The sequence below is a fragment of the Oncorhynchus mykiss genome, unplaced genomic scaffold, assembly GCF_013265735.2.
Source record: "Oncorhynchus mykiss isolate Arlee unplaced genomic scaffold, USDA_OmykA_1.1 un_scaffold_85, whole genome shotgun sequence".
Lineage (NCBI taxonomy): Eukaryota > Metazoa > Chordata > Actinopteri > Salmoniformes > Salmonidae > Oncorhynchus > Oncorhynchus mykiss.
This window is the reverse complement of record NW_023493658.1, coordinates 1,461,894-1,487,523: the sequence shown is the minus strand read 5'-3', so window position 1 is coordinate 1,487,523 and position 25,630 is coordinate 1,461,894. Positions and strand designations below refer to the sequence as shown.

Genomic DNA, 25,630 nt, shown 5'->3' with positions numbered 1-25,630 from the left:
GTGGTTAGAGAGACAGGCAGCCTAGTGGATAGAGAGGCAGGTAGCCTAGTGGTTAGAGAGACAGGTAGCCTAGTGGTTAGAGAGACAGGCAGCCTAGTGGTTAGAGAGGCAGGTAGCCTAATGGTTAGAGAGACAGGCAGCCTAGTGGATAGAGAGGCAGGTAGCCTAGTGGTTAGAGAGACAGGTAGCCTAGTGGTTAGAGAGACAGGCAGCCTAGTGGTTAGAGAGGCAGGTAGCCTAGTGGTTAGAGAGACAGGTAGCCTAGTGATTAGAGAGACAGGTAGTCTAGTGGTTAGAGAGACAGGTAGTCTAGTGGTGAGAGACGCAGGCAGCCTATTGGTTAGAGAGACAGGTAGTCTAGTGGTTAGAGAGACAGGTAGTCTAGTGGATAGAGAGGCAGGTAGTCTAGTGGTTAGAGAGACAGGTAGCCTAGTGGTTAGAGGGGCAGGTAGTCTAGTGGATAGAGAGACAGGGAGTCTAGTGGATAGAGAGACAGGTAGCCTAGTGGTTAGAGGGGCAGGTAGTCTAGTGGTTAGAGAGACAGGTAGCCTAGTGGTTAGAGAGAGGTAGTCTAGTGGTTAGAGAGACAGGTAGTCTAGTGGTTAGAGAGACAGGTAGCCTAGTGGTTAGAGAGACAGGTAGTCTAGTGGATAGAGAGGCAGGTAGCCTAGTGGTTAGAGAGGCAGGTAGCCTAGTGGTGAGAGAGGCAGGTAGCCTAGTGGTTAGAGAGACAGGCAGCCTAGTGGTTAGAGAGAAAGGTAGCCTAGTGGTTAGAGAGGCAGGTAGCCTAGTGGTTAGAGAGGCAGGTAGCCTAGTGGTTAGAGAGACAGGCAGCCTAGTGGTTAGAGGGGCAGGCAGCCTAGTGGTTAGAGGGGCAGGCAGCCTAGTGGTTAGAGGGGCAGGCAGCCTAGTGGTTAGCGAGACAGGCAGCCTAGTGGATAGAGAGGCAGGTAGTCTAGTGGTTAGAGCGGCAGGCAGCCTAGTGGTTAGAGAGGCAGGTAGCTTAGTGGTTAGAGAGACAGGTAGCCTAGTGGTTAGAGAGGCGGGTAGCCTAGTGGTTAGAGGGGCGGGCAGCCTAGTGGTTAGAGTAGCAGGCAGCCTAGTGGTTAGAGAGGCAGGTAGCCTAGTGGTTAGAGAGGCAGGTAGTCTAGTGATTAGAGAGGCAGGTAGTCTAGCTGTTAGAGGAGGCAGGTAGTCTAGTGGATAGAGAGACAGGTAGTCTAGTGGTTAGAGAGACAGGTAGACTAGTGGTTAGAGGGGCAGGTAGCCTAGTGGTTAGAGGTCGTGGTTAGAGAGACAGGTAGCCTAGTGGTTAGAGAGGCAGGTAGCCTAGTGGTTAGAGAGGCAGGTAGCCTAGTGGTTAGAGAGACAGGCAGCCTAGTGGTTAGAGGGGCAGGCAGCCTAGTGGTTAGAGAGACAGGTAGTCTAGTGGTTAGAGAGACAGGTAGTCTAGTGGTTAGAGAGACAGGTAGCCTAGTGGTTAGAGAGGCAGGTAGTCTAGTGGTTAGAGAGACAGGTAACCTAGTAGTTAGAGATGCAGGTAGCCTAGTGGTTAGAGAGACAGGTAGTCTAGTGGTTAGAGAGACAGGCAGCCTAGTGGTTAGAGAGGCAGGTAGTCTAGTGGTTAGAGAGACAGGCAGTCTAGTGGTTAGAGAGACAGGTGGTCTAGTGGTTAGAGAGGCAGGTAGTCTAGTGGTTAGAGGAGGCAGGTAGTCTAGCGGATAGAGAGACAGGTAGTCTAGTGGTTAGAGAGACAGGTAGACTAGTGGTTAGAGGGGCAGGTAGCCTAGTGGTTAAAGGTAGTGGTTAGAGAGACAGGTAGCCTAGTGGTTAGAGAGGCAGGTAGCCTAGTGGTTAGAGAGGCAGGTAGCCTAGTGGTTAGAGAGGCAGGTAGCCTAGTGGTTAGAGGGGCGGGCAGCCTAGTGGTTAGAAAGACAGGTAGCCTAGTGGTTAGAGTTAGTGGTTAGAGGGGCGGGCAGCCTAGTGGTTAGAGAGACAGGTAGCCTAGTGGTTAGAGAGGCAGGTAGCCTAGTGGTTAGAGGGGCGGGCAGCCTAGTGGTTAGAAAGACAGGTAGCCTAGTGGTTAGAGTTAGTGGTTAGAGGGACGGGCAGCCTAGTGGTTAGAGAGACAGGCATCCTAGTGGTTAGAGAGACAGGTAGCCTAGTGGTTAAAGTTAGTGGTTAGAGGGTCGGGCAGCCCATTGGTTAGAGAGACAGGTAGCCTAGTGGTTAGAGAGGCAGGTAGCCTAGCGGTTAGAGTTAGTGGTTAGAGGGGTGGGCAGCCTAGTGGTTGGAGGGGCAGGTAGCCTAGTGGTTAGAGTTAGTGGTTAGAGGGGCGGGCAGCCTAGTGGTTAGAGAGACAGGCAGCCTAGTGGTTAGAGAGACAGGTAGCCTAGTGGTTAGAGTTAGTGGTTAGAGGGGCGGGCAGCCTAGTGGTTAGAGAGACAGGCAGCCTAGTGGTTAGAGAGACAGGTAGCCTAGTGGTTAGAGTTAGTGGTTAGAGGGGCGGGCAGCCTAGTGGTTGGAGGGGGAGGTAGCCTAGTGGTTAGAGTTAGTGGTTAGATGGGCGGGCAGCCTAGTGGTTAGAGAGACAGGTAGCCTAGTGGTTAGAGTTAGTGGTTAGAGGGGCGGGCAGCCTAGTGGTTGGAGGGGCAGGTAGCTTAGTGGTTAGAGTTAGTGGTTAGAGGGGCGGGTAGCCTAGTGGTTAGAGGGGCGGGCAGCCTAGTGGTTAGAGGGGCGGGCAGCTTAGTGGTTAGAGGGGCGGGCAGCCTAGTGGTTAAAGGGGCGGGCAGCCTAGTGGTTAGAGTTAGTGGTTAGAGGGGCGGGCAGCCTAGTGGTTAGAGAGACAGGCAGCCTAGTGGTTAGAGAGACAGGTAGCCTAGTGGTTAGAGTTAGTGGTTAGAGGGGCGGGCAGCCTAGTGGTTGGAGGGGGAGGTAGCCTAGTGGTTAGAGTTAGTGGTTAGATGGGCGGGCAGCCTAGTGGTTAGAGAGACAGGTAGCCTAGTGGTTAGAGTTAGTGGTTAGAGGGGCGGGCAGCCTAGTGGTTAAAGGGGCGGGCAGCCTAGTGGTTAGAGGGGCGGGCAGCCTAGTGGTTAGAGGGGCGGGCAGCCTAGTGGTTAGAGAGACAGGTAGCCTAGTGGTTAGAGAGACAGGTAGTCTAGCGGTTAGAGGGGCGGGCAGCCTAGTGGTTAGAGGGGCGGGCAGCCTAGTGGTTAGAGGGGCGGGCAGCCTAGTGGTTAGAGAGACAGGTAGCCTAGTGTTTAGAGAGACAGGTAGTCTAGTGGTTAGAGAGACAGGTAGTCTAGTGGTTAGCGGGGCGGGCAGCCTAGTGGTTAGAGAGACAGGTAGCCTAGTGGTTAGAGAGACAGGCAGCCTAGAGGTTAGAGAGACAGGTAGTCTAGTGGTTAGAGTTAGTGGTTAGAGGGGCGGCTAGCCTAGTGGTTAGAGGGGCGGGCAGCCTAGTGGTTAGAGAGACAGGTAGCCTAGTGGTTAGAGAGACAGGTAGCCTAGTGGTTAGAGAGGCAGGTAGTCTAGTGGTTAGAGAGGCAGGCAGCCTAGTGGTTAGAGAGACAGGTAGTCTAGTGGTTAGAGAGACAGGTAGTCTAGTGGATAGAGAGGCAGGTAGACTAGTGGTTAGAGAGACAGGTTGTCTAGTCGTTAGAGAGACAGGTAGTCTAGTGGTTAGAGAGGCAGGTAGCCTAGTGGTTAGAGAGGCAGGTAGCCTTGTGGTTAGAGAGACAGGTAGCCTAGTGGTTAGAGTGTTGGGACAGTAACCGAAAAGGTTGCTGGATCGAATCCCCCAGCTGACAAGGTAACACTCTGTCGTTCTGCCCCTGAACAAGGCAGTTCCCCGGTGGACGGGGAGCCAGGGAATGGCCTTGGTACATAAAAATAACTTTTGCAAGACAAACATATTTGCCTGCTACTCCTGGGAACCCTGTATATTAGTGAGGGCTGTTGGGGCGCTGTACATTAGTGAGGGCAGTTGGGGCGCTGTACATTAGTGAGGGCTGTTGGGGCGCTGTACATTAGTGAGGGCTGTTGGGGCGCTGCACATTACTGAGGGCTGTTGGGGCGCTGTACATTAGTGAGGGCTGTTGGGGCGCTGTACATAAGTGAGGGCTGTTGGGGCTCTGTACATTAGTGAGGGCTGTTGGGGCTCTGCACATTAGTGAGGGCTGTTGGGGCGCTGTACATTAGTGAGGGCTGTTGGGGCTCTGTACATTAGTGAGGGCTGTTGGGGCTCTGTACATTAGTGAGGGCTGTTGGGGCTCTGTACATTAGTGAGGGCTGTTGGGGCTCTGTACATTAGTGAGGGCTGTTGGGGCTCTGTACATTAGTGAGGGCTGTTGGGGCTCTGTACATTAGTGAGGGCTGTTGGGAACCCTGTAAATTAGTGAGGGCTGTTGGGGCTCTGTACATTAGTGAGGGCTGTTGGAACCCTGTACATTAGTGAGGGCGGTTGGGGACCTGTACATTAGTGAGGGCTGTTGGGGCCCTATTTCAACTCCAGATGACATAACCTAGCTAGCAGAGACAGCATGTTAACTATGAAAGTATCGATCCAGCAACAATGTCGAGGTCAAAAACGAAAGGAACTATGTTAAACCAAGCTGACTTCGTAAGTTAAGTCAACTCGGACGGAAATAATGAACAGGCTGAACGTACATTTCTGTGACTATCTAGATAACTTTAGCTTGTCATTCCTGTTTACAGAGTGTTAGTCCCCACGAGAGCAAATGCTATTTATATGGGGTTTAGGGTTAAAGTTAGAATTAGGTTTAGGAGCTAGGGTTAGGTTTAGGGTTAAGGTTAGGTTTTTGGTTTAGGGTTAAGGTTAAGGTTAAGGTTAGGTTTAGGGTTAAGGTTAGGTTTTTGGTTTAGGGTTAAGGTTAGGTTTTTGGTTTAGGGTTAAGGTTAGGTTTTTGGTTTAGGGTTTAGGGTTAAGGTTAGGTTTTTGGTTTAGGGTTAAGGTTAGGTTTTTGGTTTAGGGTTTAGGGTGAGGGTTAGGTTTTTGGTTTAGGGTTAAGGTTAGGTTTTTGGTTTAGGGTTAAGGTTAGGTTTTTGGTGTAGGGTTAAGGTTAAGGTTAGGTTTAGGGTTAAGGTTAGGTTTTTGGTTTAGGGTTAAGGTTAGGTTTTTAGTTTAGGGTTAAGGTTAGGTTTTTGGTTTCGGGTTAAGGTTAGGTTTTTGGTTTTTGGTTTAGGGTTAAGGTTAGGTTTTTGGTTTAGGGTTAAGGTTAGGTTTTTGGTTTAGGGTTAAGGTTAGGTTTTTGGTGTAGGGTTAAGGTTAGGATTTTGGTGTAGGGTTTAGGGTTAAGGTTAGGTTTTTGGCTTAGGCTTAAGGTTAGGTTTTTGGTTTAGGGTTAAGGTTAAGGTTAGGTTTTTGGGTTAGGGTTAAGGTTAGGTTTTTGATTTAGAGTTAAGGTTAGGTTTTTGATTTAGGGTTAAGGTTAGGTTTTTGGTTTAGGGTTAAGGTTAGGTTTTTGGTTTAGGGTTAAGGTTAGGTTTTTGGTTTAGGGTTAAGGTTAGGTTTTTGGTTTAGGGTTAAGGTTAGGTTTTTGGTTTAGGGTTTAGGGTTAAGGTTAGGTTTTTGGTTTAGGGTTAAGGTTAGGTTTTTGGTTTAGGGTTTAGGGTGAAGGTTAGGTTCTTGGTTTAGGGTTAAGGTTAGGTTTTTGGTTTAGGGTTAAGGTTAGGTTTTTGGTGTAGGGTTAAGGTTAAGGTTAGGTTTAGGGTTAAGGTTAGGTTTTTGGTTTAGGGTTAAGGTTAGGTTTTTAGTTTAGGGTTAAGGTTAGGTTTTTGGTTTCGGGTTAAGGTTAGGTTTTTGGTTTAGGGTTAAGGTTAGGTTTTTGGTTTAGGGTTAAGATTAGGTTTTTGGTGTAGGGTTAAGGTTAGGTTTTTGGCTTAGGGTTAAGGTTAGGTTTTTGGTTTCGGGTTAAGGTTAGGTTTTTGGTTTTTGGTTTAGGGTTAAGGTTAGGTTTTTGGTTTAGGGTTAAGGTTAGGTTTTTGGTTTAGGGTTAAGGTTAGGTTTTTGGTGTAGGGTTAAGGTTAGGATTTTGGTGTAGGGTTTAGGGTTAAGGTTAGGTTTTTGGCTTAGGGTTAAGGTTAGGTTTTTGGTTTAGGGTTAAGGTTAGGTTTTTGGGTTAGGGTTAAGGTTAGGTTTTTGATTTAGAGTTAAGGTTAGGTTTTTGATTTAGGGTTAAGGTTAGGTTTTTGGTTTAGGGTTAAGGTTAGGTTTTTGGTTTAGGGTTAAGGTTAGGTTTTTGGTTTAGGGTTAAGGTTAGGTTTTTGGTTTAGGGTTAAGGTTAGGTTTTTGGTTTAGGGTTTAGGGTTAAGGTTAGGTTTTTGGTTTAGGGTTAAGGTTAGGTTTTTGGTTTAGGGTTTAGGGTGAAGGTTAGGTTTTTGGTTTAGGGTTAAGGTTAGGTTTTTGGTTTAGGGTTAAGGTTAGGTTTTTGGTGTAGGGTTAAGGTTAAGGTTAGGTTTAGGGTTAAGGTTAGGTTTTTGGTTTAGGGTTAAGGTTAGGTTTTTAGTTTAGGGTTAAGGTTAGGTTTTTGGTTTCGGGTTAAGGTTAGGTTTTTGGTTTAGGGTTAAGGTTAGGTTTTTGGTTTAGGGTTAAGGTTAGGTTTTTGGTGTAGGGTTAAGGTTAGGTTTTTGGCTTAGGGTTAAGGTTAGGTTTTTGATTTAGAGTTAAGGTTAGGTTTTTGATTTAGGGTTAAGGTTAGGTTTTTGGTTTAGGGTTAAGGTTAGGTTTTTGGTGTAGGGTTTAGGGTTAAGGTTAGGTTTTTGGCTTAGGGTTAAGGTTAGGTTTTTGGTTTAGGGTTAAGGTTAGGTTTTTGGGTTAGGGTTAAGGTTAGGTTTTTGATTTAGAGTTAAGGTTAGGTTTTTGATTTAGGGTTAAGGTTAGGTTTTTGGTTTAGGGTTAAGGTTAGGTTTTTGGTTTAGGGTTAAGGTTAGGTTTTTGGTTTAGGGTTAAGGGTTAGGGTTAGGGTTAAGGTTAGGTTTAGGGTTAAGGTTAGGTTTTTGGTTTAGAGTTAAGGTTAGGTTTTTGGTTTAGGGTTAAGATTAGGTTTTTGGTTTAGGGTTAAGGTTAGGTTTTTGGTTTAGGTTTAAGGTTAGGTTTTTGGTTTAGGGTTAAGGTTAAAGTAAGGTTAAAAGAGAACAGGTTAGGGTTAGTGGTTATGGAAAATAGGATTTTGAATGGGATTGAATTGTGTGTTCCCACAAGGTTAGCTGTACAAGACTATGTGTGTGTGTGTGTGTGTGTGTGGTGTGAATATTGAATGAATCAAATAATTGATGGACCCGTCTATCTGTTTCTTCACCATTCTGTCTCTCTGTCTCTTAGTCCATGAAGTCCCTGTCCTCCTTCCTTCCTTGGATGATAAAAGACGAATGAAAAGTCCTACCATTAAAAAAAACTACAATAAAATGTCACTCCACAATAACAATCGACAATTCATACTACTAATTTAAAACGGATATGGTAGAACCCAATCAATAGAGTTATGAGACACTGTAGACATTCATAGTAAAAAAACAGATTAATCCTGCTGGCCAGTACGGGTATCGAACCCGCGACCTTCGCGTTATTAGCACGACGCTCTAACCAACTGAGCTAACCGGCCTGAGATAATGACCAATCTACGGAACGGGGATACACCCATATATGGGTCTGGAGGTGGTCGCTCATCTACAATGTCTACATTCTACCATTAGATGGCAGAGAACGTAAACAAATCCAGCTCAGTTCCAAGGACTCCCTTCTACACTGTCAATGATCAACACTATAGCTGTTGGGGCTCTGTACATTAGTGAGGGCTGTTGGAGCCCTGTACATTAGTGAGGGCTGTTGGGAACCCTGTACATTAGTGAGGGCTGTTGGGGCTCTGTACATTAGTGAGGGCTGTTGGAACCCTGTACATTAGTGAGGGCTGTTGGGGCCCTGTACATTAGTGAGGGCTGTTGGGGCTCTGTACATTAGTGAGGGCTGTTGGGGCTCTGTACATTAGTGAGGGCTGTTGGGAACCCTGTACATTAGTGAGGGCTGTTGGGGCTCTGTACATTAGTGAGGGCTGTTGGGGCTCTGTACATTAGTGAGGGCTGTTGGGGCAATGTACATTAGTGAGGGCTGTTGGGGCTCTGTACATTAGTGAGGGCTGTTGGGAACCCTGTACATTAGTGAGGGCTGTTGGGGCTCTGTACATTAGTGAGGGCTGTTGGGGCTCTGTACATTAGTGAGGGCTGTTGGGGCTCTGTACATTAGTGAGGGCTGTTGGGGCCCTGTACATTAGTGAGGGCTGTTGGGGCTCTGTACATTAGTGAGGGCTGTTGGGGCTCTGTACATTAGTGAGGGCTGTTGGGGCTCTGTACATTAGTGAGGGCTGTTGGGGCTCTGTACATTAGTGAGGGCTGTTGGGGCTCTGTACATTAGTGAGGGCTGTTGGGAACCCTGTACATTAGTGAGGGCTGTTGGGGCTCTGTACATTAGTGAGGGCTGTTGGGGCCCTGTACATTAGTGAGGGCTGTTGGGGCTCTGTACATTAGTGAGGGCTGTTGGGAACCCTGTACATTAGTGAGGGCTGTTGGGGCTCTGTACATTAGTGAGGGCTGTTGGGAACCCTGTACATTAGTGAGGGCTGTTGGGGCTCTGTACATTAGTGAGGGCTGTTGGGGCCCTGTACATTAGTGAGGGCTGTTGGAACCCTGTACATTAGTGAGGGCTGTTGGGGACCTGTACATTAGTGAGGGCTGTTGGAACCCTGTACATTAGTGAGGGCTGTTGGGGACCTGTACATTAGTGAGGGCTGTTGGAACCCTGTACATTAGTGAGGGCTGTTGGGGCCCTATTTCAACTCCAGATGACATAACCTAGCTAGCAGAGACAGCATGCTAACTATGAAAGTATCGATCCAGCAACAATGTCGAGGTCAAAAAAGAAAGGAACTATGTTAAACCAAGCTGACTTCGTAAGATAAGTCAACTCGGACGGAAATAATGAACAGGCTGAACGTACATTTCTGTGACTATCTAGATAACTTTAGCTTGTCATTCCTGTTTACAGAGTGTTAGTCCCCACGAGAGCAAATGCTATTTATATGGGGTTTAGGGTTAAAGTTAGAATTAGGTTTAGGAGCTAGGGTTAGGTTTAGGGTTAAGGTTAGGTTTAGGGTTAAGGTTAGGTTTTTGGTTTAGAGTTAAGGTTAGGTTTTTGGTTTAGGGTTAAGATTAGGTTTTTGGTTTAGGGTTAAGGTTAGGTTTTTGGTTTAGGGTTAAGGTTAGGTTTTTGGTTTAGGGTTAAGGTTAAAGTAAGGTTAAAAGAGAACAGGTTAGGGTTAGTGGTTATGGAAAATAGGATTTTGAATGGGATTGAATTGTGTGTTCCCACAAGGTTAGCTGTACAAGACTATGTGTGTGTGTGTGTGTGTGTGTGTGTGTGTGTGTGTGTGTGTGTGTGTGAATATTGAATGAATCAAATGATTGATGGACCCGTCTATCTGTTTCTTCACCATTCTGTCTCTCTGTCTCTTAGTCCATGAAGTCCCTGTCCTCCTTCCTTCCTTGGATGAATGACGACGAATGAAAACTCCTACTATGAAAAAAAAGAACTCCTACAATAAAATGTCACTCCACAATAACAATCGACAATTCATACTACTAATTTAAAACGCATATGGTAGAACCCAATCAATAGAGTTATGAGACACTGTAGACATTCATAGTAAAACAACATTTTAAATCCTGCTGGCCAGTACGGGTATCGAACCCGCGACCTTCGCGTTATTAGCACGACGCTCTAACCAACTGAGCTAACCAGCCTGAGATAATGATCAATCTACGGAACGGGGATACACCCATATATGGGTCTGGAGGTGGTCGCTTATCTACAATGTCTACGTTCTACCAATAGAGGGCAGAGAACGTAAACAAATCCAGCTCAGTTCCAAGGACTCCCTTCTACACTGTCAATGATCAACACTATGGCTGTTGGGAACCCTGTACATTAGTGAGGGCTGTTGTGGCTCTGTACATTAGTGAGGGCTGTTGGGGCCCTGTACATTAGTGAGGGCTGTTGGGGCTCTGTACATTAGTGAGGGCTGTTGGGGCCCTGTACATTAGTGAGGGCTGTTGGGGCCCTGTACATTAGTGAGGGCTGTTGGGGCTCTGTACATTAGTGAGGGCTGTTGGAACCCTGTACATTAGTGAGGGCTGTTGGGGCCCTATTTCAACTCCAGATGACATAACCTAGCTAGCAGAGACAGCATGCTAACTATGAAAGTATCGATCCAGCAACAATGTCGAGGTCAAAAAAGAAAGGAACTATGTTAAACCAAGCTGACTTCGTAAGATAAGTCAACTCGGACGGAAATAATGAACAGGCTGAACGTACATTTCTGTGACTATCTAGATAACTTTAGCTTGTCATTCCTGTTTACAGAGTGTTAGTCCCCACGAGAGCAAATGCTATTTATATGGGGTTTAGGGTTAAAGTTAGAATTAGGTTTAGGAGCTAGGGTTAGGTTTAGGGTTAAGGTTAGGTTTTTGGTTTAGGGTTAAGGTTAAGGTTAGGTTTAGGGTTAAGGTTAGGTTTTTGGTTTAGGGTTAAGGTTAGGTTTTTGGTTTAGGGTTAAGGTTAGGTTTTTGGTTTAGGGTTAAGGTTAGGTTTTTGGTTTAGGGTTAAGGTTAGGTTTTTGGTTTAGGGTTAAGGTTAGGTTTTTGGTTTAGGGTTTAGGGTTAAGGTTAGGTTTTTGGTTTAGGGTTAAGGTTAGGTTTTTGGTTTAGGGTTAGGTTTTTGGTGTAGGGTTAAGGTTAGGTTTAGGGTTAAGGTTAGGTTTTTGGTTTAGGGTTAAGGTTAGGTTTTTGGTTTAGGGTTAAGGTTAGGTTTTTGGTTTAGGGTTAAGGTTAGGTTTTTGGTTTAGGGTTAAGGTTAGGTTTTTGGTGTAGGGTTAAGGTGAGGTTTTTGGTTTAGGTTTAAGGTGAGGTTTTTGGTTAGGGTTAAGGTTAGGTTTTTGGTTTAGGGTTAAGGTTAGGTTTTTGGTTTAGGGTTAAAGTAAGGTTAAAAGAGAACAGGTTAGGGTTAGTGGTTATGGAAAATAGGATTTTGAATGGGATTGAATTGTGTGTTCCCACAAGGTTAGCTGTACAAGACTATGTGTGTGCGTGTGTGTGCGTGTGTGTGTGTGTGTGAATATTGAATGAATCAAATGATTGATGGACCCGTCTATCTGTTTCTTCACCATTCTGTCTCTCTGTCTCTTAGTCCATGAAGTCCCTGTCCTCCTTCCTTCCTTGGATGATAAAAGACGAATGAAAAGTCCTACCATTAAAAAAAAACTCCTACAATAAAATGTCACTCCACAATAACAATCGACAATTCATACTACTAATTTAAAACGCATATGGTAGAACCCAATCAATAGAGTTATGAGACACTGTAGACATTCATAGTAAAACAACATTTTAAATCCTGCTGGCCAGTACGGGTATCGAACCCGCGACCTTCGCGTTATTAGCACGACGCTCTAACCAACTGAGCTAACCGGCCTGAGATAATGATCAATCTACGGAACGGGGATACACCCATATATGGGTCTGGAGGTGGTCGCTTATCTACAATGTCTACGTTCTACCAATAGAGGGCAGAGAACGTAAACAAATCCAGCTCAGTTCCAAGGACTCCCTTCTACACTGTCAATGATCAACACTATGGCTGTTGGGAACCCTGTACATTAGTGAGGGCTGTTGTGGCTCTGTACATTAGTGAGGGCTGTTGGGGCCCTGTACATTAGTGAGGGCTGTTGGGGCTCTGTACATTAGTGAGGGCTGTTGGGGCCCTGTACATTAGTGAGGGCTGTTGGGGCCCTGTACATTAGTGAGGGCTGTTGGGGCTCTGTACATTAGTGAGGGCTGTTGGAACCCTGTACATTAGTGAGGGCTGTTGGGGCCCTATTTCAACTCCAGATGACATAACCTAGCTAGCAGAGACAGCATGCTAACTATGAAAGTATCGATCCAGCAACAATGTCGAGGTCAAAAAAGAAAGGAACTATGTTAAACCAAGCTGACTTCGTAAGATAAGTCAACTCGGACGGAAATAATGAACAGGCTGAACGTACATTTCTGTGACTATCTAGATAACTTTAGCTTGTCATTCCTGTTTACAGAGTGTTAGTCCCCACGAGAGCAAATGCTATTTATATGGGGTTTAGGGTTAAAGTTAGAATTAGGTTTAGGAGCTAGGGTTAGGTTTAGGGTTAAGGTTAGGTTTTTGGTTTAGGGTTAAGGTTAAGGTTAGGTTTAGGGTTAAGGTTAGGTTTTTGGTTTAGGGTTAAGGTTAGGTTTTTGGTTTAGGGTTAAGGTTAGGTTTTTGGTTTAGGGTTAAGGTTAGGTTTTTGGTTTAGGGTTAAGGTTAGGTTTTTGGTTTAGGGTTAAGGTTAGGTTTTTGGTTTAGGGTTTAGGGTTAAGGTTAGGTTTTTGGTTTAGGGTTAAGGTTAGGTTTTTGGTTTAGGGTTAGGTTTTTGGTGTAGGGTTAAGGTTAGGTTTAGGGTTAAGGTTAGGTTTTTGGTTTAGGGTTAAGGTTAGGTTTTTGGTTTAGGGTTAAGGTTAGGTTTTTGGTTTAGGGTTAAGGTTAGGTTTTTGGTTTAGGGTTAAGGTTAGGTTTTTGGTGTAGGGTTAAGGTGAGGTTTTTGGTTTAGGTTTAAGGTGAGGTTTTTGGTTAGGGTTAAGGTTAGGTTTTTGGTTTAGGGTTAAGGTTAGGTTTTTGGTTTAGGGTTAAAGTAAGGTTAAAAGAGAACAGGTTAGGGTTAGTGGTTATGGAAAATAGGATTTTGAATGGGATTGAATTGTGTGTTCCCACAAGGTTAGCTGTACGAGACTATGTGTGTGCGTGTGTGTGCGTGTGTGTGTGTGTGAATATTGAATGAATCAAATGATTGATGGACCCGTCTATCTGTTTCTTCACCATTCTGTCTCTCTGTCTCTTAGTCCATGAAGTCCCTGTCCTCCTTCCTTCCTTGGATGATAAAAGACGAATGAAAAGTCCTACCATTAAAAAAAAACCTCCTACAATAAAATGTCACTCCACAATAACAATCGACAATTCATACTACTAATTTAAAACGCATATGGTAGAACCCAATCAATAGAGTTATGAGACACTGTAGACATTCATAGTAAAACAACATTTTAAATCCTGCTGGCCAGTACGGGTATCAAACCCGTGACCTTCGCGTTATTAGCACGACGCTCTAACCAACTGAGCTAACCGGCCTGAGATAATGATCAATCTACGGAACGGGGATACACCCATATATGGGTCTGGAGGTGGTCGCTTATCTACAATGTCTACGTTCTACCAATAGAGGGCAGAGAACGTAAACAAATCCAGCTCAGTTCCAAGGACTCCCTTCTACACTGTCAATGATCAACACTATGGCTGTTGGGAACCCTGTACATTAGTGAGGGCTGTTGTGGCTCTGTACATTAGTGAGGGCTGTTGGGGCCCTGTACATTAGTGAGGGCTGTTGGGGCTCTGTACATTAATGAGGGCTGTTGGGGCCCTGTACATTAGTGAGGGCTGTTGGGGCCCTGTACATTAGTGAGGGCTGTTGGGGCTCTGTACATTAGTGAGGGCTGTTGGAACCCTGTACATTAGTGAGGGCTGTTGGGGCCCTATTTCAACTCCAGATGACATAACCTAGCTAGCAGAGACAGCATGCTAACTATGAAAGTATCGATCCAGCAACAATGTCGAGGTCAAAAAAGAAAGGAACTATGTTAAACCAAGCTGACTTCGTAAGATAAGTCAACTCGGACGGAAATAATGAACAGGCTGAACGTACATTTCTGTGACTATCTAGATAACTTTAGCTTGTCATTCCTGTTTACAGAGTGTTAGTCCCCACGAGAGCAAATGCTATTTATATGGGGTTTAGGGTTAAAGTTAGAATTAGGTTTAGGAGCTAGGGTTAGGTTTAGGGTTAAGGTTAGGTTTTTGGTTTAGGGTTAAGGTTAAGGTTAGGTTTAGGGTTAAGGTTAGGTTTTTGGTTTAGGGTTAAGGTTAGGTTTTTGGTTTAGGGTTAAGGTTAGGTTTTTGGTTTAGGGTTAAGGTTAGGTTTTTGGTTTAGGGTTTAGGGTTAAGGTTAGGTTTAGGGTTAAGGTTAGGTTTTTGGTTTAGGGTTAAGGTTAGGTTTTTGGTTTAGGGTTAAGGTTAGGTTTTTGGTTTAGGGTTAAGGTTAGGTTTTTGGTTTAGGGTTTAGGGTTAAGGTTAGGTTTTTGGTTTAGGGTTAAGGTTAGGTTTTTGGTTTAGGGTTTAGGGTTAAGGTTAGGTTTTTGGTTTAGGGTTAAGGTTAGGTTTTTGGTTAGGTTTTTGGTGTAGGGTTAAGGTTAGGTTTAGGGTTAAGGTTAGGTTTTTGGTTTAGGGTTAAGGTTAGGTTTTTGGTTTAGGGTTAAGGTTAGGTTTTTGGTTTAGGGTTAAGGTTAGGTTTTTGGTTTAGGGTTAAGGTTAGGTTTTTGGTGTAGGGTTAAGGTGAGGTTTTTGGTTTAGGTTTAAGGTGAGGTTTTTGGTTAGGGTTAAGGTTAGGTTTTTGGTTTAGGGTTAAGGTTAGGTTTTTGGTTTAGGGTTAAGGTTAAAGTAAGGTTAAAAGAGAACAGGTTAGGGTTAGTGGTTATGGAAAATAGGATTTTGAATGGGATTGAATTGTGTGTTCCCACAAGGTTAGCTGTACAAGACTATGTGTGTGCGTGTGTGTGTGTGTGTGAATATTGAATGAATCAAATGATTGATGGACCCGTCTATCTGTTTCTTCACCATTCTGTCTCTCTGTCTCTTAGTCCATGAAGTCCCTGTCCTCCTTCCTTCCTTGGATGATAAAAGACGAATGAAAAGTCCTACCATTAAAAAAAAACTCCTACAATAAAATGTCACTCCACAATAACAATCGACAATTCATACTACTAATTTAAAACGCATATGGTAGAACCCAATCAATAGAGTTATGAGACACTGTAGACATTCATAGTAAAACAAAATTTTAAATCCTGCTGGCCAGTACGGGTATCGAACCCGCGACCTTCGCGTTATTAGCACGACGCTCTAACCAACTGAGCTAACCGGCCTGAGATAATGATCAATCTACGGAACGGGGATACACCCATATATGGGTCTGGAGGTGGTCGCTTATCTACAATGTCTACGTTCTACCAATAGAGGGCAGAGAACGTAAACAAATCCAGCTCAGTTCCAAGGACTCCCTTCTACACTGTCAATGATCAACACTATGGCTGTTGGGAACCCTGTACATTAGTGAGGGCTGTTGTGGCTCTGTACATTAGTGAGGGCTGTTGGGGCCCTGTACATTAGTGAGGGCTGTTGGGGCTCTGTACATTAATGAGGGCTGTTGGGGCCCTGTACATTAGTGAGGGCTGTTGGGGCCCTGTACATTAGTGAGGGCTGTTGGGGCTCTGTACATTAGTGAGGGCTGTTGGAACCCTGTACATTAGTGAGGGCTGTTGGAACCCTGTACATTAGTGAGGGCTGTTGGGGCCCTATTTCAACTCCAGATGACATAACGTAGCTAGCAGAGACAGCATGCTAACTATGAAAGTATCGATCCAGCAACAATGTCGAGGTCAAAAAAGAAAGGAACTATGTTAAACCAAGCTGACTTCGTAAGATAAGTCAACTCGGACGGAAATAATGAACAGGCTGAACGTACATTTCTGTGACTATCTAGATAACTTTAGCTTGTCATTCCTGTTTACAGAGTGTTAGTCCCCACGAGAGCAAATGCTATTTATATGGGGTTTAGGGTTAAAGTTAGAATTAGGTTTAGGAGCTAGGGTTAGGTTTAGGGTTAAGGTTAGGTTTTTGGTTTAGGGTTAAGGTTAAGGTTAGGTTTAGGGTTAAGGTTAGGTTTTTGGTTTAGGGTTAAGGTTAGGTTTTTGGTTTAGGGTTAAGGTTAGGTTTTTGGTTTAGGGTTTAGGGTTAAGGTTAGGTTTTTGGTTTAGGGTTAAGGTTAGGTTTTTGGTTTAGGGTTTAGGGTTAAGGTTAGGTTTTTGGTTTAGGGTTAGGTTTTTGGTGTAGGGTTAAGGTTAGGTTTAGGGTTAAGGTTAGGTTTTTGGTTTAGGGTTAAGGTTAGGTTTTTGGTTTAGGGTTAAGGTTAGGTTTTTGGTTTAGGGTTTAGGGTTAAGGTTAGGTTTTTGGTTTAGGGTTAAGGTTAGGTTTTTGGTTTAGGGTTTAGGGTTAAGGTTAGGTTTTTGGTTTAGGGTTAAGGTTAGGTTTTTGGTTTAGGGTTAGGTTTTTGGTGTAGGGTTAAGGTTAGGTTTAGGGTTAAGGTTAGGTTTTTGGTTTAGGGTTAAGGTTAGGTTTTTGGTTTAGGGTTAAGGTTAGGTTTTTGGTTTAGGGTTAAGGTTAGGTTTTTGGTTTAGGGTTAAGGTTAGGTTTTTGGTGTAGGGTTAAGGTGAGGTTTTTGGTTTAGGTTTAAGGTGAGGTTTTTGGTTAGGGTTAAGGTTAGGTTTTTGGTTTAGGGTTAAGGTTAGGTTTTTGGTTTAGGGTTAAGGTTAGGTTTTTGGTTTAGGGTTAAGGTTAGGTTTTTGGTTTAGGGTTAAGGTTAGGTTTTTGGTTTAGGTTTAAGGTGAGGTTTTTGGTTTAGGGTTAAGGTTAGGTTTTTGGTTTAGGGTTAAGGTTAGGTTTTTGGTTTAGGGTTAAGGTTAAAGTAAGGTTAATAGAGAACAGGTTAGGGTTAGTGGTTATGGAAAATAGGATTTTGAATGGGATTGAATTGTGTGTTCCCACAAGGTTAGCTGTACAAGACTATGTGTGTGCGTGTGTGTGTGTGTGTGAATATTGAATGAATCAAATGATTGATGGACCCGTCTATCTGTTTCTTCACCATTCTGTCTCTCTGTCTCTTAGTCCATGAAGTCCCTGTCCTCCTTCCTTCCTTGGATGATAAAAGACGAATGAAAAGTCCTACCATTAAAAAAAAAACTCCTACAATAAAATGTCACTCCACAATAACAATCGACAATTCATACTACTAATTTAAAACGCATATGGTAGAACCCAATCAATAGAGTTATGAGACACTGTAGACATTCATAGTAAAACAAAATTTTAAATCCTGCTGGCCAGTACGGGTATCGAACCCGCGACCTTCGCGTTATTAGCACGACGCTCTAACCAACTGAGCTAACCGGCCTGAGATAATGATCAATCTACGGAACGGGGATACACCCATATATGGGTCTGGAGGTGGTCGCTTATCTACAATGTCTACGTTCTACCAATAGAGGGCAGAGAACGTAAACAAATCCAGCTCAGTTCCAAGGACTCCCTTCTACACTGTCAATGATCAACACTATGGCTGTTGGGAACCCTGTACATTAGTGAGGGCTGTTGTGGCTCTGTACATTAGTGAGGGCTGTTGGGGCCCTGTACATTAGTGAGGGCTGTTGGGGCTCTGTACATTAGTGAGGGCTATTGGGGCCCTGTACATTAGTGAGGGCTGTTGGGGCCCTGTACATTAGTGAGGGCTGTTGGGGCTCTGTACATTAGTGAGGGCTGTTGGAACCCTGTACATTAGTGAGGGCTGTTGGGGCCCTATTTCAACTCCAGATGACATAACCTAGCTAGCAGAGACAGCATGCTAACTATGAAAGTATCGATCCAGCAACAATGTCGAGGTCAAAAAAGAAAGGAACTATGTTAAACCAAGCTGACTTCGTAAGATAAGTCAACTCGGACGGAAATAATGAACAGGCTGAACGTACATTTCTGTGACTATCTAGATAACTTTAGCTTGTCATTCCTGTTTACAGAGTGTTAGTCCCCACGAGAGCAAATGTGTTACGGTGCGTGAATGAGGACCCAAAAGCGAATTAACTTAAACAGAGCTTCTTTAATTACCAAACATAGGTAGGCTCAGACGGACCGGCAGATTCCGACAGGACAAGACAAGGTTACAGCAAACATGACGACAGTCTGGTTCAGGCATGAAACACAACAAACAAGAATCCGACAAGGACAGGAGCAGAAACAGAGAGAGATATAGGGACCTAATCAGAGGGAAAAAGGGAACAGGTGGGAAAAGGGGTGACGAGGTGGTTAGGAGGAGACAAGGCACAGCTGGGGGAAAGAGGGGGTGGAAAGGTAACCTAACAACGACCAGCAGAGGGAGACAGGGTGAAGGGAAAGGACAGAGACAAGACACAACATGACAGTACATGACAGTACCCCCCCACTCACCGAGCGCCTCCTGGCGCACTCGAGGAGGAAACCTGGCGGCAACGGAGGAAATCCTCGATCAGCGCACGGTCCAGCACGTCCCGAGAGGGAACCCAACTCCTCTCCTCAGGACCGTACCCCTCCCAATCTACGAGGTACTGGTGACCACGGCCCCGAGGACGCATGTCCAAAATTCTACGGACCCTGTAGATGGGTGCGCCCTCGACAAGGATGGGGGGGGGGGGGGAAGACGAGCGGGGGCGCGAAGGACGGGCTTGATGCAGGAGACATGGAAGACCGGGTGGACGCGACGAAGGTATCGCGGAAGAAGAAGTCGAACTGCGACAGGATTAATGACCCGAGAAATACGGAACGGACCAATGAACCGCGGGGTCAACTTGCGAGAAGCCGTCTTAAGGGGAAGGTTCTGAGTGGAGAGCCAAACTCTCTGACCGCGACAATATCTAGGACTCTTAGTTCTACGCTTATTAGCAGCCCTCACAGTCTGCGTCCTATAACGGCAAAGTGCAGACCTGACCCTCTTCCAGGTGCGCTCGCAACGTTGGACAAAAGCCTGAGCGGAGGGGACGCTGGACTCGGCGAACTGAGATGAGAACAGCGGAGGCTGGTACCCGAGGCTACTCTGAAAAGGAGATAGCCCGGTCGCAGACGAAGGAAGCGAAGCAAGGGGAATGAAATGAGCCGCCTTAGAGAACCTATCGACAACCGTAAGAATAACAGTCTTCCCCGCTGACGAAGGCAGTCCGGTGACAAAATCTAAGGCGATGTGAGACCACGGTCGAGAGGGAATAGGAAGCGGCCTGAGACGGCCGGCAGGAGGAGAGTTACCGGACTTAGTCTGCGCGCAGACCGAACAAGCAGCCACGAAACGACGCGTGTCATGCTCCCGGGTGGGCCACCAAAAACGCTGGCGAATGGAAGCAAGCGTACCCCGAACGCCAGGGTGGCCGGCTAACTTGGCAGAGTGAGCCCACTGAAGAACGGCCAGACGAGTAGGAACGGGAACGAAAAGAAGGTTCCTAGGACAAGCGCGCGGCGACGGAGTGTGAGTGAGCGCTTGCTTTACCTGCCTCTCAATTCCCCAGACAGTCAACCCGACAACACGCCCCTCAGGGAGAATCCCCTCGGGGTCAGTGGAGGCTACTGAAGAACTGAAGAGACGAGACAAAGCATCAGGCTTGGTGTTCTTAGAGCCCGGACGATAAGAAATCACGAACTCGAAACGAGCGAAAAACAGCGCCCAACGCGCCTGACGCGCATTAAGTCGTTTGGCAGAACGGATGTACTCAAGGTTCCTATGGTCAGTCCAAACGACAAAAGGAACGGTCGCCCCCTCCAACCACTGTCGCCATTCGCCTAGGGCTAACCGGATGGCGAGCAGTTCGCGGTTACCCACATCATAGTTACGTTCCGACGGCGACAGGCGATGAGAAAAATACGCGCATGGGTGGACCTTGTCGTCAGAGAGGGAGCGCTGAGAAAGAATGGCTCCCACGCCCACCTCTGACGCGTCAACCTCGACAACGAACTGTCTAGAGACGTCAGGTGTAACAAGGATAGGAGCGGATGTAAAACGATTCTTGAGGAGATCAAAAGCTCCCTGGGCGGAAACGGACCACTTAAAGCACGTCTTGACAGAAGTAAGGGCTGTGAGAGGAGCTGCCACCTGACCGAAATTACGGATGAAACGACGATAGAAGTTCGCGAAGCCGAGAAAGCGCTGCAGCTCGACGCGTGACTTAGGGACGGGCCAATCAATGACAGCTTGGACCTTAGCGGGATCCATCTTAATGCCTTCAGCGGAAATAACAGAACCGAGAAATGTGACGGAGGAGGCATGAAAAGTGCACTTCTCAGCCTTCACAAAAAGACAATTCTCTAAAAGGCGCTGGAGGACACGTCGAACGTGCTGAACATGAATCTGGAGTGACGGTGAAAAAATCAGGATATCGTCAAGGTAAACGAAAACAAAGATGTTCAGCATGTCTCTCAGGACATCATTGACTAATGCCTGAAAGACAGCTGGAGCGTTAGCGAGGCCGAAAGGAAGAACCCGGTATTCAAAGTGCCCTAACGGAGTGTTAAACGCCGTCTTCCACATGTCCCCCTCCCTGATGCGCACGAGATGGTAAGCGTTACGAAGGTCCAACTTAGTGAAAAACCTGGCTCCCTGAAGGATCTCGAAGGCTGAAGACATAAGAGGAAGCGGATAACGATTCTTCACTGTTATGTCATTCAGCCCTCGATAATCTATGCAGGGGCGCAGAGACCCGTCCTTCTTCTTGACAAAAAAAAACCCCGCTCCGGCGGGAGAGGAGGAGGGGACTATGGTACCGGCGTCAAGAGCTACAGACAAATAATCTTCGAGAGCCTTACGTTCGGGAGCCGACAGAGAGTATAGTCTACCCCGGGGGGGGGGGGTGGTTCCCGGAAGGAGATCAATACTACAATCATACGACCGGTGTGGAGGAAGAGAGGTGGCCCTGGACCGACTGAACACCGTGCGCAGATCGTGATATTCCTCCGGCACCCCTGTCAAATCACCAGGCTCCTCCTGTGAAGAAGAGACAGAGGAAACAGGAGGGATAGCAGACATTAAACATTTCACATGACAAGAGACGTTCCAGGAGAGGATAGAATTACTAGACCAATTAATGGAAGGATTATGACAAACTGGCCAGGGATGGCCCAAAACAACAGGTGTAAAAGGTGAATGAAAAATTAAAAAAGAAATGGTTTCACTATGATTACCAGAAACAGTGAGGGTTAAAGGTAGCGTCTCACGCTGAATCCTGGGGAGAGGACTACCATCCAGGGCGAACAAGGCCGTGGGCTCCTTTAACTGTCTGAGAGGAATGTCATGTTCCCGAGCCCAGGTCTCGTCCATAAAACAGCCCTCCGCCCCAGAGTCTATTAAGGCACTGCAGGAAGCTGACGAACCGGTCCAGCGTAGATGGACCGACAAGGTAGTGCAGGATCTTGAAGGAGAGACAGGAGTAGTAGCGCTCACCAGTAGCCCTCCGCTTACTGATGAGCTCTGGCTTTTACTGGACATGAAGTGACAAAATGACCAGCGGAACCGCAATAGAGACAGAGGCGGTTGGTGATTCTCCGTTCCCTCTCCTTAGTCGAGATGCGGATACCTCCCAGCTGCATGGGCTCAGCACCCGAGCCGGCAGAGGAAGATGGTAGTGATGCGGAGAGGGGGGCAACGGAGAACGCGAGCTCCTTTCCACGAGCTCGGTGACGAAGATCAACCCGTCGCTCAATGCGAATAGCGAGTTCAATCAAGGAATCCACGCTGGAAGGAACCTCCCGGGAGAGAATCTCATCCTTTACCTCTGCGCGGAGACCCTCCAGAAAACGAGCGAGCAAAGCCGGCTCGTTCCAGCCACTGGAGGCAGCAAGAGTGCGAAACTTTCAGAGTAGCCTGTTATGGATCGATTATCTTGACATAGGGAAGACAGGGCCCTGGAAGCCTCCTCCCCAAAAACAGATCGATCAAAAACCCGTATCATCTCCTCCTTAAAGTCCTGATACTGGTTAGTACACTCAGCCCTTGCCTCCCAGATTGCCGTGCCCCACTCACGAGCCCGTCCAATAAGGAGAGATATGACGTAGGCGACACGAGCAGTGCTCCTGGAGTAAGTGTTGGGCTGGAGAGTAAACACAATATCACACTGGGTGAGGAACGAGCGGCATTCAGTGGGCTCCCCAGAGTAACACGGCGGGTTATTGATTCTGGGCTCCGGAGATTCGAAAGCCCTGGAAGTGGCCGGTGGATCGAGGCGGAGATGGTGAACCTGTTCTGTGAGGTTGGAGACTTGGGTGGCCAGGGTCTCAACGGCATGTCGAGCAGCAGACACTTCCTGCTCGTGTCTGCCTAGCATCGCTCCCTGGATCCCGACGGCTGAGTGGAGAGGATCCGAAGTCGCTGGGTCCATTCTTGGTCGGATTCTTCTGTTACGGTGCGTGAATGAGGACCCAAAAGCGAATTAACTTAAACAGAGCTTCTTTAATTACCAAACATAGGTAGGCTCAGACGGACCGGCAGATTCCGACAGGACAAGACAAGGTTACAGCAAACATGACGACAGTCTGGTTCAGGCATGAAACACAACAAACAAGAATCCGACAAGGACAGGAGCAGAAACAGAGAGAGATATAGGGACCTAATCAGAGGGAAAAAGGGAACAGGTGGGAAAAGGGGTGACGAGGTGGTTAGGAGGAGACAAGGCACAGCTGGGGGAAAGAGGGGGTGGAAAGGTAACCTAACAACGACCAGCAGAGGGAGACAGGGTGAAGGGAAAGGACAGAGACAAGACACAACATGACAGTACATGACAAAATGCTATTTATATGGGGTTTAGGGTTAAAGTTAGAATTAGGTTTAGGAGCTAGGGTTAGGTTTAGGGTTAAGGTTAGGTTTTTGGTTTAGGGTTAAGGTTAAGGTTAGGTTTAGGGTTAAGGTTAGGTTTTTGGTTTAGGGTTAAGGTTAGGTTTTTGGTTTAGGGTTAAGGTTAGGTTTTTGGTTTAGGGTTTAGGGTTAAGGTTAGGTTTTTGGTTTAGGGTTAAGGTTAGGTTTTTGGTTTAGGGTTTAGGGTTAAGGTTAGGTTTTTGGTTTAGGGTTAGGTTTTTGGTGTAGGGTTAAGGTTAGGTTTAGGGTTAAGGTTAGGTTTTTGGTTTAGGGTTAAGGTTAGGTTTTTGGTTTAGGGTTAAGGTTAGGTTTTTGGTTTAGGGTTAAGGTTAGGTTTTTGGTTTAGGGTTAAGGTTAGGTTTTTTGTGTAGGGTTAAGGTGAGGTTTTTGGTTTAGGTTCAAGGTGAGGTTTTTGGTTAGGGTTAAGGTTATGTTTTTGGTTTAGGGTTAAGGTTAGGTTTTTGGTTTAGGGTTAAGGTTAGGTTTTTGGTTTAGGGTTAAGGTTAGGTTTTTTGTGTAGGGTTAAGGTGAGGTTTTTGGTTTAGGTTTAAGGTGAGGTTTTTGGTTAGGGTTAAGGTTAGGTTTTTGGTTTAGGGTTAAGGTTAGGTTTTTGGTTTAGGGTTAAGGTTAAAGTAAGGTTAAAAGAGAACAGGTTAGGGTTAGTGGTTATGGAAAATAGGATTTTGAATGGGATTGAATTGTGTGTTCCCACAAGGTTAGCTGTACAAGACTATGTGTGTGCGTGTGTGTGCGTGTGTGTGTGTGTGTGAATATTGAATGAATCAAATGATTGATGGACCCGTCTATCTGTTTCTTCACCATTCTGTCTCTCTGTCTCTTAGTCCATGAAGTCCCTGTCCTCCTTCCTTCCTTGGATGATAAAAGACGAATGAAAAGTCCTACCATTAAAAAAAAAACTCCTACAATAAAATGTCACTCCACAATAACAATCGACAATTCATACTACTAATTTAAAACGCATATGGTAGAACCCAATCAATAGAGTTATGAGACACTGTAGACATTCATAGTAAAACAAACTTTTAAATCCTGCTGGCCAGTACGGGTATCGAACCCGCGACCTTCGCGTTATTAGCACGACGCTCTAACCAACTGAGCTAACCGGCCTGAGATAATGATCAATCTACGGAACGGGGATACACCCATATATGGGTCTGGAGGTGGTCGCTTATCTACAATGTCTACGTTCTACCAATAGAGGGCAGAGAACGTAAACAAATCCAGCTCAGTTCCAAGGACTCCCTTCTACACTGTCAATGATCAACACTATGGCTGTTGGGAACCCTGTACATTAGTGAGGGCTGTTGTGGCTCTGTACATTAGTGAGGGCTGTTGGGGCCCTGTACATTAGTGAGGGCTGTTGGGGCTCTGTACATTAGTGAGGGCTGTTGGGGCCCTGTACATTAGTGAGGGCTGTTGGGGCCCTGTACATTAGTGAGGGCTGTTGGGGCTCTGTACATTAGTGAGGGCTGTTGGAACCCTGTACATTAGTGAGGGCTGTTGGGGCCCTATTTCAACTCCAGATGACATAACCTAGCTAGCAGAGACAGCATGCTAACTATGAAAGTATCGATCCAGCAACAATGTCGAGGTCAAAAAAGAAAGGAACTATGTTAAACCAAGCTGACTTCGTAAGATAAGTCAACTCGGGCGGAAATAATGAACAGGCTGAACGTACATTTCTGTGACTATCTAGATAACTTTAGCTTGTCATTCCTGTTTACAGAGTGTTAGTCCCCACGAGAGCAAATGCTATTTATATGGGGTTTAGGGTTAAAGTTAGAATTAGGTTTAGGGTTAAGGTTAGGTTTTTGGTTTAGGGTTAAGGTTAAGGTTAGGTTTAGGGTTAAGGTTAGGTTTTTGGTTTAGGGTTAAGGTTAGGTTTTTGGTTTAGGGTTAAGGTTAGGTTTTTGGTTTAGGGTTAAGGTTAGGTTTTTGGTTTAGGGTTTAGGGTTAAGGTTAGGTTTTTGGTTTAGGGTTAAGGTTAGGTTTTTGGTTTAGGGTTTAGGGTTAAGGTTAGGTTTTTGGTTTAGGGTTAAGGTTAGGTTTTTGGTTTAGGGTTAGGTTTTTGGTGTAGGGTTAAGGTTAGGTTTAGGGTTAAGGTTAGGTTTTTGGTTTAGGGTTAAGGTTAGGTTTTTGGTTTAGGGTTAAGGTTAGGTTTTTGGTTTAGGGTTAAGGTTAGGTTTTTGGTTTAGGGTTAAGGTTAGGTTTTTGGTGTAGGGTTAAGGTGAGGTTTTTGGTTTAGGTTTAAGGTGAGGTTTTTGGTTAGGGTTAAGGTTAGGTTTTTGGTTTAGGGTTAAGGTTAGGTTTTTGGTTTAGGGTTAAGGTTATGTTTTTGGTTTAGGGTTAAGGTTAGGTTTTTGGTTTAGGGTTAAGGTTAGGTTTTTGGTTTAGGGTTAAGGTTAAAGTAAGGTTAATAGAGAACAGGTTAGGGTTAGTGGTTATGGAAAATAGGATTTTGAATGGGATTGAATTGTGTGTTCCCACAAGGTTAGCTGTACAAGACTATGTGTGTGCGTGTGTGTGTGTGTGTGTGAATATTGAATGAATCAAATGATTGATGGACCCGTCTATCTGTTTCTTCACCATTCTGTCTCTCTGTCTCTTAGTCCATGAAGTCCCTGTCCTCCTTCCTTCCTTGGATGATAAAAGACGAATGAAAAGTCCTACCATTAAAAAAAAAACTCCTACAATAAAATGTCACTCCACAATAACAATCGACAATTCATACTACTAATTTAAAACGCATATGGTAGAACCCAATCAATAGAGTTATGAGACACTGTAGACATTCATAGTAAAACAAACTTTTAAATCCTGCTGGCCAGTACGGGTATCGAACCCGCGACCTTCGCGTTATTAGCACGACGCTCTAACCAACTGAGCTAACCGGCCTGAGATAATGATCAATCTACGGAACGGGGATACACCCATATATGGGTCTGGAGGTG

The 25,630-nt window shown here is 45.6% G+C and overlaps 8 non-coding genes across 8 annotated transcripts; all 8 read right to left on the bottom strand.

Annotated features, from left to right (window-relative positions):
• Window positions 1-7,548: 7,548 nt before the first annotated feature.
• On the bottom strand, window positions 7,549-7,622 carry trnai-aau. Its single transcript has one exon. It is a non-coding gene; the product is annotated as a tRNA-Ile (tRNA).
• Window positions 7,623-9,739: 2,117 nt separating this feature from the next.
• trnai-aau lies at window positions 9,740-9,813 on the bottom strand. The gene has a single exon. It is a non-coding gene; the product is annotated as a tRNA-Ile (tRNA).
• Window positions 9,814-11,465: 1,652 nt separating this feature from the next.
• On the bottom strand, window positions 11,466-11,539 carry trnai-aau. Its single transcript has one exon. It is a non-coding gene; the product is annotated as a tRNA-Ile (tRNA).
• A 1,651-nt stretch (window positions 11,540-13,190) lies between these two features.
• On the bottom strand, window positions 13,191-13,264 carry trnai-aau. Its single transcript has one exon. It is a non-coding gene; the product is annotated as a tRNA-Ile (tRNA).
• Window positions 13,265-15,037: 1,773 nt separating this feature from the next.
• Window positions 15,038-15,111, bottom strand: trnai-aau. Its single transcript has one exon. It is a non-coding gene; the product is annotated as a tRNA-Ile (tRNA).
• A 2,010-nt stretch (window positions 15,112-17,121) lies between these two features.
• trnai-aau lies at window positions 17,122-17,195 on the bottom strand. Its single transcript has one exon. It is a non-coding gene; the product is annotated as a tRNA-Ile (tRNA).
• A 6,517-nt stretch (window positions 17,196-23,712) lies between these two features.
• On the bottom strand, window positions 23,713-23,786 carry trnai-aau. Its single transcript has one exon. It is a non-coding gene; the product is annotated as a tRNA-Ile (tRNA).
• Window positions 23,787-25,500: 1,714 nt separating this feature from the next.
• On the bottom strand, window positions 25,501-25,574 carry trnai-aau. Its single transcript has one exon. It is a non-coding gene; the product is annotated as a tRNA-Ile (tRNA).
• Between the last annotated feature and the right edge of the window lie 56 nt (window positions 25,575-25,630).